Source organism: Balaenoptera ricei, chromosome 7 (genome assembly GCF_028023285.1).
Source record: "Balaenoptera ricei isolate mBalRic1 chromosome 7, mBalRic1.hap2, whole genome shotgun sequence".
Taxonomy (NCBI): Eukaryota; Metazoa; Chordata; class Mammalia; order Artiodactyla; family Balaenopteridae; genus Balaenoptera; species Balaenoptera ricei.
Window position 1 is genome coordinate 75,167,522 of NC_082645.1, and position 13,144 is coordinate 75,180,665.

Genomic DNA, 13,144 nt, shown 5'->3' on the forward strand with positions numbered 1-13,144 from the left:
GTCACTTCTATGTATCAATAGATTGAAATGTATGAAGTCAATTAACTCCACTAGTTATTTAAAAGAAAAAAATACAAAGTTATTTCATTGCCTAAGACCATACAGTAAGTCCCCTACATACGAAACTTCAAGTTGCGAACTTTCAAAGAGGCGAACGTGCATTCCATCAGCGTCAGGCATGAGTGAAATTGCAGCTTGCCCTCCACCTCCTATTGCTGATGACCCTTCAGCTCTACCATCTCCCACCTCCTCTCCCTCCTCCAGTCAGTAACTCTTCTTGCCTGTTCACTCGATGTCAGCCCCTGTATGCCAGCTGTTGTACTGTACTACTGTACTTTTCAAGGTACTGTACAGTAGATTAAAAATGTTTTCTTTATTTTTTGTGTTTGTTTTTTATGTATTATTTGTGTGAAAAGTTTCAGAAGCCTATTATAGTACGGTACTATATAGCCAATTGTGTTAGCTGGGTACCTAGGCTAAATTTGTTGAACTTAAGAACAAATTAGAGTTATGAATGTGCTCTCAGGACAGAATTCATTCGTATGTAGGGGACTTACTATATTCATCTGCACATATATCACCTTATAACCAACTGTCTTCTGGTTGTCATGCACTAGGCCATAAGCTCCTGTACGTTAGAGATGTTCTTAGTATCCAGTACAGTGGTCCATGTACACAGGATTAAGTTCTTGGTAAATATCCACTAGAAGATATCTACACTGGGAGAAAAAAAAAACAAAAACACACACTTCATCCACCACTGAAGAATGAGACTTAGATATAGGGTTTAGTAAAGTGGGGCAGACTTCTTGACTATTTTACACTGCAAAGTAACCCATTCTAAGAAATACCAGTGACAGTATCTGTGCTTACTGATCAATACAAACTGGTCCTTCCAGTAAAATTTAAATTTTCTTGTGGCCTATAGAGATAAAGTAGAGCAGTGCATCATTTTGTTAAATAGTATCACCAAGTTATTACATTTTTGGTTTAAATAGCATTCAACAAGAAGGAAAATTCATGCCATTATTAAATTTGCAATCGTTGTAAACTATTATTGTATTGTAAACAATTGTTATAAAGCCCACTGACAGATTTTTACTTATTTTCTTTCATTTTTATTAATATTTAACTTTTTCTTAATAAATTAAAACATATGACATTAAAAATATTTTTGTATTATTAACATAAAAATTCTTATGAGGATATACTTTGCTTCCCTAGTTTAAATATGTATTTTAAAGTTTTCATAAGCAATAATTTTTACACTATCTAAGAGGAAGTGGGTTCTGTTCCCATTAACTACAGTGGTGTCGCAACATATTTAGAAGTAAACTTCTAAAGACAAAATCTATTACAACAATTGTACATTGCAAAATTCCTTTTTTCTTGGCTATCCACACATTATGTCTTTATAATTTAATTTTGTGTACACAATTGTGTATAGTAATGTTTATGCACATGAAAATTTGAGAACCACTCAACTACTAGTGTAAAAAAAAAAGTTAAAGTCTCTATGCAGGTACCAGACCATCCCCTTCCAAACCAACCTCCCTTTAAGATAACTATTTAATCCATAGTGGTTAATGAAAGAGCACTATGTAAATGATTAGACAGTGTTCCTACTGGCCTGACTTTAGCATCCAACCCCTATATATCATGCAGATAGATGCCAGAGCTTAAATACCTATCACATTTCTAGAGAAAGTTAGGAATGGGTGCTCAATTCTGAGTTTGGGCTCTCTCAAGGATTTACGCTATTATGATGTCTTAATAATTATTCCTCTTTAATTTTAGTGAACATTAGTAGATTTGTTGGAGCCACCCACTCTTTGATGTTCCTTGAACACACCAGGCTTTCTCCACTTCATGAACTTTCTGCTTCCTTCTCCTTCTAAAATAGTGTTACCCATTAATCCACATGGTTCAGTTTTTCTTCTTCAGGTCAAATATTATTATCAGAAAGACCTCCCAATACCAGTCTCTATATAACAGCCCTTCCCTAACTACCTATTTACATTCCTCATTTTATTTTCTCATAGTACTTATTACAATCTAATGTTTATTTCTTAGTTTATAGTTTATAGTTTCTATACACTATACTAGAATTTAAGCTCCATCTGTTCATAGATTGGCCACTTGTTTGCTGCACATTCCCAGACACTAGAAGAATGCCAGGACCATAGCAGGTTTTCCTGAAATAATTGCAGAGTAAGTTAAAAATTGAAAGTGGATTGAACAAGAGAGAGCAGTGTAGCCCACAGTAAATTAAGTGCATGCATTAGCAACTCTCCTCTCATCCATTCTCATGTGTGTTTGTGTGCACATACATGATCCTTGTTGAATATCTCATTTCAGAGCATGAAAATATTTTATTTACCCCCTCAGATTCTTGTGTATTAGTCTTTTTAGAGTCAAAGAACCATTGTATACCATTATATATGGAGGAAAACAATAGAGAAAATTAAGGGATCTAAAAATTTTTAAATTGAAAAGATAAATAAAATTGCTAAATGTCTAGCCAAGCTAATAAAAAAAAAGAAGACACAAATTATAATATCAGATAAGGAAAAGAGGTCACGACTACCAGATTCATGGACATTAAAAATATAATAAAGAATTACTACAAATAACTCCAAATTTGGTAATTTAGATGAAAGGGGCCAAATCTTTAGAAGATACAAACTACCAAATATACATAATATCAACTAAAAATCAAAACACTTTATTAAATCTATATGTAATATGGAACTTCTAAAGTTCCACAAATGATGGTTAAAGCCTCAGTCTACAAGTGTGGGATGAATAAGTCTTGTTACAATTTAGATCCAACCTTCTAGTATATGTTATGTTTACAGTCATGAAACTGACAGAAATAGGAAGCAGAAATTATTTCCAGTGTTGGAAAAGACTTAATGCTTAAAACAATTTCTAATACAGACCTAGTGGCTAAAATTTCACCCTTAGTAGTAAATTTTGTGAATGTTAAAACATTGGCATTTCCAGGAGATAAAACTGTGCAGTAGTTGGTACTTGGAGAGAGAATGTATTAGCCATTTCAAGTCAATAACACTATAGTGTAGATTAGATTATCTGATTGTGAAAGCAGAATGAGACAAAGAGGAGCCAATGCTTGGCAAAGATAAATTAAGTAGGATGAATATAAAAGCAAAAATATGTATAGTAATCCTTCAAGTTAATTTCCCATAATGAACATTATTGCCTTCAGTCCTCCATATTTGGCCACTTCAATATTCTCATTGAATATTTCCTAAACTTCTCAAATGTACTTTTCCCTTCAGCTCAGTAAATGATTTACAAATCCTTTTAAAAAAAACATGGCCCCTCACACTGCCATGCATTTGTACATGATGTTCTGAAATGACCTTTTCCACTTCTTCACCAAACTAAATCTACTCCATTTGGGTATCTCCTGAAGCTTTCTGGGTTATTTTCCCCTTCTATACATAGCATCCTGTGATTGCTTTCAGCACACTATTTATCAAGAGGAATACAAATTAACTGATAGTAAGTTACCTTTGGATTGAGAACCCCTTGTGGTTAGTGACTATATTTTATTTTGTTTTGCTTTTCTCTTAAGACTGGACCACCTAGCCCAGGATCTGAATAAAGAATGAACTTAAAAATGTTTGTTAAGAAAGAATGAATAGTAACATATAATATTGTGCAGCAACTATACTTTAATTTAAAAAAATGAATGAATGAATGCCTTGAAAAGGAATGAGCTTTAAAACAAGAAGAGCACGCTGACAACTAGTAAGACTAGTTTACACTATTGATAATATACAAAGGCGCACAGCTTCATGGATAGCACAGCCCTAACTTTGACTTTAACATTGATTAGAAATGGAAAAACTGCACAGAAAGGTGAAACAGGTCAGAAGAGAGGGTAGAGTTTCCAGGAACTAGACCGTGAAGGGTTTCAGGAGGGGCAAAGTAGACAACATTTAGGTCAGAGGAAATTTGAAAAGCTAAAACAGAGACTTCATTCTTCATCCAGAGACTAGCCAAAGGCAGGATTGAAGAGTTTTGAGGAATCTACAAGGTAGAAATTCATTGAGTCCAGAACCAAAAATGAATGAGGTGGTAGAAAAGGTTAGGAAGGGAAAAAAGGATAATATCATGATATAAATCTAAGAAGCATATCTGGAGAAGACTGGGGATCCCAGTTTTGGCATAACTTTCATGAGGAACCGGTTTTGGACTGAAGAATGATAAATTTTACTCATCAATAAAATTCAATTATTGACATAAGATTGTGCTAAAATGATTGATAACATGAAAAGAACTAGAGCTTTTTCAAATAACATTTAGGAGGGGAGTTTAGAGAGAAGCCTATGCCAATACACTGTTGAGAAAAGTTCAGAAATATCAATTGTTATTACTTTCCAAAATCTTGTGATATCTTATGTGTGTTTCAGAGAAAGAAAAAATAGGGTATTTTAGAAAATGCTCCTCTTTCTATAGGAGAGCTAGGAGTGAAATAATTACATGCAAGCCAAATAGTTAAGTCATGCTAGAGAAAAGAAGGAATGAAAAAAATCCAACCTGGGACTGAGACTTGGTTCTAGGGACTAAAAAACAGAAGTGTTTCATGAATAATAATTCAGAAGTGAATAACTGAAAGAATGAAGAATGAACACACATTAAATATCATTCAGGCACCAGACTTCACATTAGGCATTTCACAAGTGTAATCTCAATGACTCCTCTCAAAAATTGTATGAATTATGAATTATTATTTCCATTTTGTAAGTAAAATCATTCAAGCTCCAAGAATGACTCAGCTAAGATTATCTAGTAAGAAAGGGATACATCTGTGTCTGAAAGTCAGACCTTCTGATTGTGTCATTTTGTTCCCTCCATTCCTTTCTTCCTCTGTTCTTTTGTTGTGCTCTACTTAAAGGTCTATGAGTCCTAGGGGGACTTGAGATCCCCAAAATGACTGAGAGAAAACTAACAAAGAATAATTTAACCTGTACCCCAATGTAACCAGGAGCCAAATCCCAGTCAAAAATTTCATCAGAACTCTTCTTAGAATTATTTGACTTCTGTATCTTATAGAATAAATTTGATGATTGCCTCTCATTTGAAATCATTAACATTCAATTGTCAAATTATAAAATTGTTAATATTTGATGAAGCATTTAATGTATAGTTTTTTTTTAATTAATTATTATGAATACAGCTCTTCAAGAAACTCAAATATATGCTTAAGAGAGTTAAATTATATATCATTGAAATATAATTTTAAATTTATTAATTTAGTGGCTCTAAAACATGCTGGATACTTAACAATATGGAAACATAATCCATTTGCATGTAAGGGGATATTCAGCATTGCTTTTTTACAGCTTTTGTTTTTCTTTAGTACTTAGACCTAAAAGCAAGTATGTCAGAGATACTCAGTCATAAAATAGCTGACTTAATTGATTTAATCCAGAATCACACGCAGAATGTTAAATATTAGCCTTAGAATATTGCCTACAAAGAAAAATCTGTAGTATTTTAAGCCAAAACATTGAGATAATAAAACACTCTCTGAAGTGAACAAAATAATCAATATCTGTTGTATTGTAGGATATTACATGAAAATAAAAACTGAAAGTTCAAAAGTTAGAAGGACAAAATAACATTTAAAATATGTTATAAGGAAAAACAAATATTTATTTACATATATACTATAGTGGTTTATATCATTTTAATGAAGCTATATTTACTCTGATCTTTATATTTATAAATAGATTAATCAAAACTATGTATTCAAAAGCATAGAAATTTGGGGTTCTTTAAAAATTGCTCAGTTTTCCAAATGGTATTATCAAAAATTTTCATATAGATGTCTATAGATTTTCAAAGCTATAGAATTATTTATTTATGAATCAAAACAAGCTCATAGATTTTTACTTCTTATTCACTTTTCTGTTATATAAATGCTATAATTTAAACAAAACAGCAATAAATTAAACAGATAATATGCGTGAAGAAAAATAACAACTGCTTAGTTTATCATTTTCTTCCTGTCCTCTTACATAGCAATTTATTTTAATTCCTTTTCAAGCCTTTTTTGGGAATTTAAATTTTGCAGTTTGTATTTTTATGTGCTCTTAATAGACTGAAATGTGAGACAGTTTAAAAAGAGAAAATACAGACTAATAGGTATTACCCATATTTAATTTAAAAAATATAACATCGGCATGCTACTTTCTGTCCTATGAGAAAGTAGAATATTTTTCTTTTCCCTTTTTGAATAATACTTCTTTGAACTGCCTTTAGGATTTAGGACATAGCCTTATTCTTTTACGTAGTACTAAAACTGAATACAGCCAAACATGAAATTCTCTTTGACAAGCAGCTCTGCTCATATCAAGGCCACATTACACTGATTCCTGGTATCCATCAAATGTGATGACTTTAATGTAAATATCCTCTCAATGAAAGTGTTTGAACATGGATTATTTAGGATTTTACTTACTAGCAACAGCAAATCTTTGGACTTATAGGGATTAATTTCTGGCTGTCCTAAAATGTTCTTCTCCTTTTTTTCTGCAGGCTTGTTTTGGTATGCCAAATATCAGTCAGGTCCTTTGCATTTATAAATTTATCATATAGGCTCTCCATGTCTAAAATGTCATCATTTTAAACATTCCAAAGCACATTGAATGTTATCATAAGATAACTCTCAGGGAAAATTGTTTTAAAGCACAAAGGTAAATTGAATTTGGTAAATCAAAGCTGAATTCCAAATAAGTGAGAGTTTTTGTAAAGCAATTAGAAAAGTCATGTTTAATTTCACTGCCTTTTTCTAGTAAGATCTTTTTGCATCCTGAAACATCCTTTGACCAAGTCAAAGACAGGTTATTAATGCTCACCATTACAAAGCACTAAAGTTTCACCTTGAAATTTCATCACTTGGAGTGATCCAATAAAAGATGATCCATTATTGCGAAATGAAAATCATAGTTACCACATCAGTGGTCAGAGGTAAAAACAGTCGCAACTGTGAAAGGCAGATAATCTATGCTATCTTCATTTGACACTAAAAGCAGTTTTTCTTTAAGTCCCTATTTTGGGGGGCTGCCTTTTCTGTTTGATACTTTCTCCCTAACCTTCCTCACCTAAAAACTGATATTTTTGCATTCTGGGGTGGTGTTTCCAGGGTGAGAGACTTTTAGTGCTTAAACTGGGACAATCAAACCTGGAAAACTGGTTACCTCTTTTTTTTGTTTATCATATTATCATCTAACCAGTATTATAAACTAGAAAAACCCATCAGCTTTCCATGATACCTGTTTCTCTCATCCTTCATATCCAACCAGTTTCCAGAAGCAGGTTTTATTCTCTAGAGGCAGGTTCACCATAAACTAATGTAGTGTAAATTTTGGTGCATCTTGCATGCACAAACCCCTTCCAACACTCGGAGAGGCGCTCTTACAAATGTGTTTATATATTCATGTTTTTCTAAAATTTTCAAAAGCATCACAATCAGTTAGGATGACTGTCTCCACAGTGATTGCCCCTCCTGACACTTCCATTTATGTTAAGTAGTGTTAGGGTGACAACAAAGCATGTTTGGAATCCAGCTAAGGGGCAGTTGAATTGGAAATATTTCATTTTTGGTTTATTGGAATATATCAATGTGGTTTACAGTCACTTCTATAAATGGTTATATAATTGTCAGCATTCCTGCTGTAGGAATGGCTTCCAGAAGTACTTCTACAACACACTCTGCTGACCCACCTAGCATTAACAGTAGGAAGTCGAAAAGATATAAATGTGTCACTGTATGAAAGTATCCTCTGGCATCTGGCACTAAAACCATGAGAATGGAGGAGAAATATGGTTAAACATGTATAGAACTAGAAGCTAATATATAGAAAATTCTTCCAGTTTTCAAACATATGTAATTTTAAAGAGATATTTGATTCCCATAAAATGCCTAATCAAAACAAAAGTTATTTCCGGTTAGAAATATGATTTATAGCAACATGTACAATTATAAACTTGCCATACTCTATTTCTTCCTTCTTTTGATGAAAGACACTTGAAATAAAATTTATCAGAATTCCTGTGTGTAGGGCACAACCTGTGGCAGTACTATAAGAAGCAAATTCAACTGTGTGTAAAGCCACATGGTTTTTGTATCTAAACTATCAATTTTTTAAAAATTGATCAACTGTAATAGAAAGAAATCTTAATTTCTAATCTCTCCACAGAAAATACTATTCTAATTTGTATAATAGTCTTTTATATAGTACTAATATAATAAATGTTTGTCATATGAAGATATTAAAGAGTATGCATCTAAAAAGTTTATATATCTTTAATATAGAGAGCTGTGTCAGGAAGGTAGTTCATAGATATATGCTATTTTTCTGGATATTATGAAATTTGTAGCATTTGTCAGCCCTTTAAATTTAGTAATGATTTCAGATTCTTTTCCTCATTATAAATAAATATTTGCTTTTATACGTAATTTTGTACTTGTAATTTTGAACACTTTTTTTTTTTTAAGAGAGAGAGCCCTGAAATTTGTATAAGCTTCAGGCCTCACAGAACTGGAATCTATCTCCTCACCTTCACCCTCTTTACGCTGGTTCAGGAGTTTATTCTCTCACGTTCAAACCAGACATAAAATGTCTGGTTAGCAGCTCTCCTTACTCCACTCAATCCTCCCTGCTCCCACCAGGGTTAATGTTCTAAAATACAAATTCATTTATCACCATGGGGTACACATGTCCTTCACAAGGTGCCAGTAACATTGCACAGTCACTGCTTGCTGTCTCAAGCTCCTCTGACCCAAGCTGCTCGATCAGCAGCCTCACATTCCCTGACCTTTACTTTTGAGCATGATGTTCCCTCTCTCTGTGAGGGAAAATCTTATTAGTTCTTCAAGGTCAACCTCAAATATCACCTCCTCAGTGAAGATTTGCTCAATTTATCCATCACTTAAGTGCTCTCAAAACATCTTTATTTTTTTACTTCAGCATTTTTCACTTCACGTGGCATTTTCTTATTGATATGTATGTGTCTCCTAATTAGGAAGTTTTTTGAAAGCAGGGTCTTTAACTTGTCATGAGTGGAGCATGATGCTTGCTTGACTTAGCACTCATTCATTCATTCACCCATTCGTTAATCATACATATCCATTGATCTTACCTACTGTATGTGTCAGACACTCTTCTGGGCACTAGGGATAAAACTTATACTTGATTCACAATAAATATTATTGAAATGAATGAGTAAATTATCCTCTGAGTTTGTCATAAAGATAACTTTACTTCAAGTTCCTTCATGCCGTTGTCATAGAGCTGACAGAATATTTCATCTTACATTGAAAGGAACAGCTGTGGTAGAAAAATAGGACTGAACTAGGATCAGAAGACCTGGGTTTGAGTTTCTGGGCTTTACTTCATGGGTGGGGATCTTGAGTATGTAAATTTCTCTGGTAACAATTTTTTTTCTTTTTAAAAATGAAGAAAACATTTCATACCTCTCTGACATACTTTAAGAATTAAATGCTATAGTAGAGGTGGAAGTGCTTTGTCAATAATTGTTTTACACAAATGTTAAGACATGATTGCTTTCAGATGAAAGGTATTGCTGCTCTTCTGCATTTAGAAACATCTTTCATTTACACTTTTGACAGTAAATCACTGTATTTATTATTTACTGCCCACCTAGAATGAAAACCACCAAATATCACTTTCTCAATCAAACTGCAATAACACTCACTTCTCAGAGATAATGCGATTCAACTGAAGCTAAATGGGAATATATTTTGCTAATTCATCGTCACAGTCCTAAAAGTGAATGTCAAAAACGGAACTATTACTCTGGGTAAAGAGTAGTAACAAATGTGGGATATTCTAACACGCACTCAAGTTCAGTATTTATCAGATAAAAGGCAGTATTTTACCTCACAATTTTAGTAAGTGTAAAATATGTTTAATATCTTTTCTCTTTTCTCTTTAGAACTGTCGGGGTCTACTTTAGAAGAACAGGACCTGAGAAACTACATAGCCACACAGCTTGATACCTCTATTCATCCTAGGTAAGATGGGATGTGCTCCCATTATCATCTTTAAACACAGTTCTACTCTTTGTAGTTAACAACCTGTAATCTGGTTTAATAAAGAAAGGGATTTCCCTTGAAACTTGGAATAATTTATGGCATGCTTCATTGACTTGCTGTTTATTGAGAACTAATCCAAAATTTTAGAAAAGGATGTCAAGCCACGTCTCCTTACCAACCATAAGAAATTATTGTATAGCATTTTTTGAAGCATAGAAAAATATAAATAGAATCTTATATGGTAGAATAATATGTGTCATTTTTTTCATTTTATCAGTACTTTTCCCTCATTCTGCTTAGAAATTCCCAGCTCTTTTTTAAGGGAAATGGTTGAACACGTACTTAGGCACATCACAGTGCAATTAACCTCACTACACATGTTTTCTGAGGTGGGCGTGTGACCAGACAATGTCAATAGTCTTTCTCTAGGATATTTCAAATAGGGAATTAAAAAATAGAGTCCCTTCCTCGCCAGTGATGAAGCTGAAAAGACGTGAGCCTTGGAGCCACAAATGGCCATAATTGCAGCTTAATCAAGAAAGCCACACAGAGAGGTTAAAGGCAAACACAGAGAGAGAAACAGACAAAATACTACAGAAACTGGGAGATACTAGAAATCAAACTCTCCTAGCTAGACAAAAAGCAAATTTCAGAATGAGCCGTAATCATATACTAACACAAGAGGAGAGGATAAATCTGAGCAGAATTAATCAACAGAAGTTAGAGACCAAGGGTAATTTAATCTCTTTAGAGTCTATTAAATAGTTATTGGACCAGAAGACAGACCTAGGGTAACAAAGCATATTCCAGAAGATGTGGAAATTTTGTATGCTCTTGTGATGTAAAATACAGAATGTTCAAGGGCACTAAGGTGAGCTCAGAAGTTTCTGAGATCAATTCACTCTGAATCAACCACCTGACAGTATCATCCACATCCCTGTGGCATACTCTCTGGTTTGCCTCTGTTCAAAAACAAGCAGTTCACAGTCTCTTCTCCTTTACTTTTCTCTCCGGAAGTGGTGTACATGCTGACTCTCATGATCCTTGACTTCATGACAGCCAAGTGTGGCCACACGTCCCCATTATGGCCAATAAGATATAAGGGATCTTCCTGGGGCGTGGGAGGTATGGGCTCTGGAAAAGCTTTTAATAGGGACAGGCTTGGTTTGCATACCTCTTCAGGTGCTTGCTCTTCTTCCTTTCATCCTTTCCTCTTTTTCTACCTGGACAATGGACACAATGATGAAAGACACAGCAGCTATTTTTAGACTAAAAATGGTGGTGACATATTAAACATGGTAGAGCAGGAAGATAGAAGGAAATTGAGCCCTTGCTGCTATCCTTAATCAGTCATTCAAGCCCTAGAAAACCTATCTTTAGACATTTTCTTATGTAAAATGAATAATATCCTAAGTATTTAAGCCCCTGTGAGTCTGGTTGGCTATTGTTTACAGCCAAATGCACTCCTGTTATAACAAGGGTTTATATCCCTGCCGGATTCATTGATCCATATAGGTCTTTCTCCTTTTTTTACTCGTAGCAGCTTCAGCATTAGCAGATGTTCCTACATAACTTCAAGAGAAGCCCTCTCTATTCCAGGACCCACTGTCTTTCTCCTAACGCTTTTAGGTGGCAGGTGGAGGTTTATGTCGGTTACAGTCAGTTTCCTACTTTTGAGTGGCAGATTTCACCTTTCTAAACATTGTGAATGTTCATAATATGTCATCAGTTAGTGAAATATTAAGAAATAAATATATGATTTAAATGGACTTATTTGATTACTATTATATAATAAAGAGATTGTAAGCCATTCCATTACACTATGGAGAAATTTAATTTTCCACATCTTTAATCTTAATACCTTGGTTTATTTAAAATCAGGTAACTCAACTATTTCAAAATTAACTTTATTATGTAAGTCACTGTAGTATAAAAATTATTCTTAAAAGTTGATTTTTGCCTTCCTCCTATTATAATCAATCTAATATCAAATACGATTAGAGTCTAAAAATGACATGACATTTTCAGAAATAAATTATAATTTCCTTCTAGAAGGAAATAGTTCCTAAGTCACTTAAGAATTAAAGGTTATTTTTGTTTGTTTTTAATTTTAAAAAACTATATTCTGTAAGGAATTATTGTAATCATTTTTTCCTCTGTCAGGTCTTTTAAACAATGGACATGTCACCTGAGTCATTCTGTCAGAGTGATTCTGACATTAATTAATTTATCTTTGAGTTACTGCCATGGCTTTCTTTAACTTTCATTTATCTTTACTTTGCATATACACTAGTGAGCATGGAATTATATAGGTATTGTACTATTTCATTTTCTTTTTTTTTCTTTTTTTAATTGAAGTATAGTTGACTTACAATATCATATTAGTTACAGTTGCACAACATAGTGATTTGATATTTTTATAGACTATACCCCATATTAACTTATAAAATATTGGCTATATTCCCTGTGATGTACATTATATCCTTGTGACATTTATTTTATACCTAATAGTTTGTACCTCTTAATCCCCTCTACCTATCTTGCCTCTCTCCCCACTCCTCTCCCCTCTGATAACCACTAGTTTATTCTCTGTATCTATGAGTCTGTTTCTGTTTTGTTATATTTGTTTATTTGTTTTATTTTTTAGATTCCACAGGTAAGTGAAAATATACAGCATTTGTCTTCCTTTGTCTGACTTATTTCAGTAAGCATAATACCCTCCAGGTCCATCCATGTTGTCACAAATGACAAGATTTCATTCTTTTTATGGCTGAGTAATATTTTATTGTGTATATATACCACATCTTCTATATCCATTCATCTAAGCAACTTAGGTTGCTTCCATATCTTGGCTATTGTAAATAATGCAGCTATAAACATAGGGATGCAAATATCTTTTTGGAATAGTGTTTGTATTTCCTTTGGATGTATTCCCAGAAGTGGAATTGCTGAGTCATATGGTAGTTCTATTTTTAATTTTCTGAGGATCCTTCATACTGTTTTCCATAGTGACTGTACCAGTTTACTGTCTCATCAATAGTGCACAAG

The 13,144-nt window shown here is 33.4% G+C and overlaps 1 protein-coding gene across 7 annotated transcripts in view; it reads left to right on the forward strand.

Annotated features, from left to right (window-relative positions):
• GULP1 (GULP PTB domain containing engulfment adaptor 1) overlaps positions 1 to 13,144 on the forward strand; it is an 812,392-nt gene that overhangs the window by 389,682 nt on the left and 409,566 nt on the right. For all 7 annotated transcript variants that reach the window (XM_059928297.1, XM_059928301.1, XM_059928303.1 and 4 more), the window contains one exon: positions 9,997 to 10,075. The gene's annotated coding sequence lies outside the window, so the exon portion shown is untranslated. The remainder of the gene's footprint in view (positions 1 to 9,996; positions 10,076 to 13,144) is intronic.